Source organism: Corapipo altera, unplaced genomic scaffold (assembly GCF_003945725.1).
Source record: "Corapipo altera isolate COAL_440 unplaced genomic scaffold, ASM394572v1 57472, whole genome shotgun sequence".
Classification (NCBI taxonomy): domain Eukaryota; kingdom Metazoa; phylum Chordata; class Aves; order Passeriformes; family Pipridae; genus Corapipo; species Corapipo altera.
The window spans coordinates 1-2,893 of record NW_020888450.1 but is presented as its reverse complement, the minus strand read 5'-3'; the positions used below and the strand labels follow the sequence as shown (position 1 = coordinate 2,893).

At 52.6% G+C, this 2,893-nt stretch overlaps 1 long non-coding RNA gene across 1 annotated transcript; it reads right to left on the bottom strand.

Annotated features, from left to right (window-relative positions):
* Positions 1 to 1,176: 1,176 nt before the first annotated feature.
* On the bottom strand, positions 1,177 to 2,640 carry LOC113941964. Its single transcript, XR_003525806.1, has 3 exons — positions 2,562 to 2,640; positions 1,700 to 1,795; positions 1,177 to 1,301 (listed from the first exon to the last, which is right to left on the bottom strand). It is a non-coding gene; the product is annotated as an uncharacterized LOC113941964 (long non-coding RNA).
* Positions 2,641 to 2,893: the final 253 nt, after the last annotated feature.

The following is a 2,893-nucleotide window of genomic DNA, read 5'->3' as shown; positions in this document are numbered from 1 at the left end:
TCCCACCCCGGGACCCCCCGAGACCCCCCCGGGCCCCTCCGGGGCCGCTCCGGGGCCGCCGCCTCCTCCCGCCGCCGCCATCTTGGATCGCAGCGGAAGTGACGTCACGGCGGCGGCGCAAGCGTTGCTAGGAGGCGACGCATGCGCCGTTTGAGGGGAGGGGCTTGCGGGGCTGTGGGCGCGGTTTTCGGTGTGGGGGCGGGGCTTTGGCGCTGTGGGCGTGGCTATCTAGCGAGGCCAATGGTTTGTGGGGTTGTGGGCGTGGTTTTCGGTGCGAGGGCGTGGCTTTTTGTGTCAGGGGCATGGTTATGTAGCCAGGTGAGTTGTTGCTGGTTTGCGGGCGTGGTTTTCTGTCTAGGGGCGTGGCCTTGGCGTTGTGGGCGTGGCTATATTGTAAGGTAAGCAGTTCATGGTGTTGTGGGCGTGGTTTTCTGCCTAGGGCTGTGGTTATGTAGTCAGGTGACTGGTTTGTGTCGTTGTGGGCGTGGTTTACTCTCGGGGGGGGTGTGGTTTTGCATTGTGGGCGTGGTTTTCTGTCCAGGGGCGTGGTTTCTGTGTCATGGGTGTGGTTATTTATCCAGGTGAGCGAGTTGTGTCATTGTGGGCGTGGTTTTCCATGCGAGGGCGTGGTTTTGGCGTTGTGGGCGTGGTTTTCTGGTTTGGGGGTGTGGCTTCTGTGTTAGAGGCGTGGTTCTCTATCTAGGTGATAGATATGACCCCAGTGACTCCCAGTATGATCCCAGTGACTCCCAGTATGACCCCAGTGACTCCCAGTGTGACCCCAGTGACTCCCAGTATGATCCCAGTGCCTCCCAGTATGATCCCAGTGGTTCCCAGTGCCCTCCCTTGAATAGATGGATGCGACCGTCGATGCAAATTTATGCAAATGAACCCCAATGCCACAGGGTGGGAACTGGGAGGAGACCCAAGACTCGTCTCAATGAGGGGGAGGAGCCAATGCAAAACACGAATATTTATGCAAATTAGGGCAAAGTGTATGTGCATCTATGGAAATTTATGCAAATGAGGGCAAGGTGTGCACAAATCTTTGTAAATTTATGCAAATGAACCCCCCAGTCCAACCCCCTGCTCGAGGAGACTCTGCCTTTAAAAGGGGGGCGTGGCCACGGGGACCCGCCCCCAGTGGTGACCAATGAGAGGCCAGACACCCGGATGTATTCAAATCCATGCAAATTTATGCTAATGAGCCCCCTTGCTCCTCCCACTGCTCCGGCGTCAGCGTCCGGTGCTCCAGGGCGTGGATCCGGCCCAGCTCCTCCCCCAGCGCCTCGTTAACGAGCCTGGCGGGTAATTAAAGGCTTAATTAGTGCCGGGAGGCGCCCACACCCCCTTTCTTTGGCCACGCCCACAACTAGGTCACATCCCCAGCAGGCTGCAACTTAAACCTCGCCCCTCAAACGATGCCACACCCCCTTGACCCCGGCCAACATCTCAGGCCCTTCCCATTTAGGCCACACCCCCCAACCACGCCCCCTTGTTTCTGTGTCTTAGGCCCACCCACTTTTAGCCCCGCCCACCATTAGGTCACGCCCCTGACCACACCCCTGCATTTAGGCCACGCCCCCTCCATATTTCCACCCCAAACTCCTCCCCCATTTGGCCCCGCCCCCTCTGAATTAGTCCCTCCTTTCACCACGCCCTCCCCCAGGCCACGCCCACCCCCAGGCCCCGCCCCCACCGGTGCCTCTGGAGGGTTTTGAGGCCCCGAAAAATTTCAGAGACGACGACGAGGCGAAAACTGCCCGGGCACAGCTGGGGGGGGGCACGACACCTCCTGAGGGGTTAATTAACGCTAATTAGTGCTAATTAACACTCGTTAGTACTCATTCATATTTATTAATAGCCGTTAATTACCAGTTAATGGTCACTAACCACTAATTAACCACCCCCAATAGTGATTATCCCAATTAAAACCCCCTTCCTGGCGGTAATTAACACTAATTAGTGCTAATTAGCACTCATTAGTACTCGTTCATATTTATTGCTAGTCACTAATTACCAATTAATGGTTACTAACCACTAATTAGCCACAATTAACCACCCTCCAATGATGATTACCCCAATTAAAAACCGCTTCCTGAGGGTAATTAATGCTAATTATTGCTAATTAAAACTCATGAATAGTTATTCAATATTAATTCAACACATTAAACCACCCCCAAGGCTGATTAATTAACCTCTCCCGGGGCTAATTAGTCTCTCCAAAACTTCACTACTCCCCTAATTAATCCCTTAAAGGGCTAATTAGCCCCACCAAGCTCATTAAACCCCCTCCCAAGTACTAATTAACTGCTCCAACGGATTAATTAAGCCCCCAGTCAACTAATTAACTGCTCCGATGAACTAATTAACTCCTCCAATAGACTAATTAACCCCTCCAGGTACTAATGAACCCCTCCAATGGACTAATTAACCCCCCAACGGACTAATTAACCCCCCCCCAACCTACTTAACCCCCCCAATTACCCAATTACCACGTCCCAGGTACTAATTACCGCCCCCGCGCTAATTAACCCCCTTAATTAGCGTTAATTGCGCACCACGTGTACGGCCTGGAGCCGCTCCCGGAGCCGCTCCCGGAGCCGCTCCGCCCTGGGCGCTGCCATTTCCGCTTCCGGGTGCGTCACATCCGGGGGCGGGACTTCCGGATGCGGCACTTCCGGACGGAGGCGGAAGTAGCCACCTGCCGCAAAATATATAGAAATAAATCCAGGGAATTATTACAAATCAATGAAAAATAAAGGCGTGGATGTGAGTTTATAGAAATATACAAGGCTCTCTCTCCCCTCTCCCCCGAAATATATTAAATATTGTATTAAAAAAATATTAATTTAATTTTTTTATTTTTGTTTTTTTTATTTATACATTTATT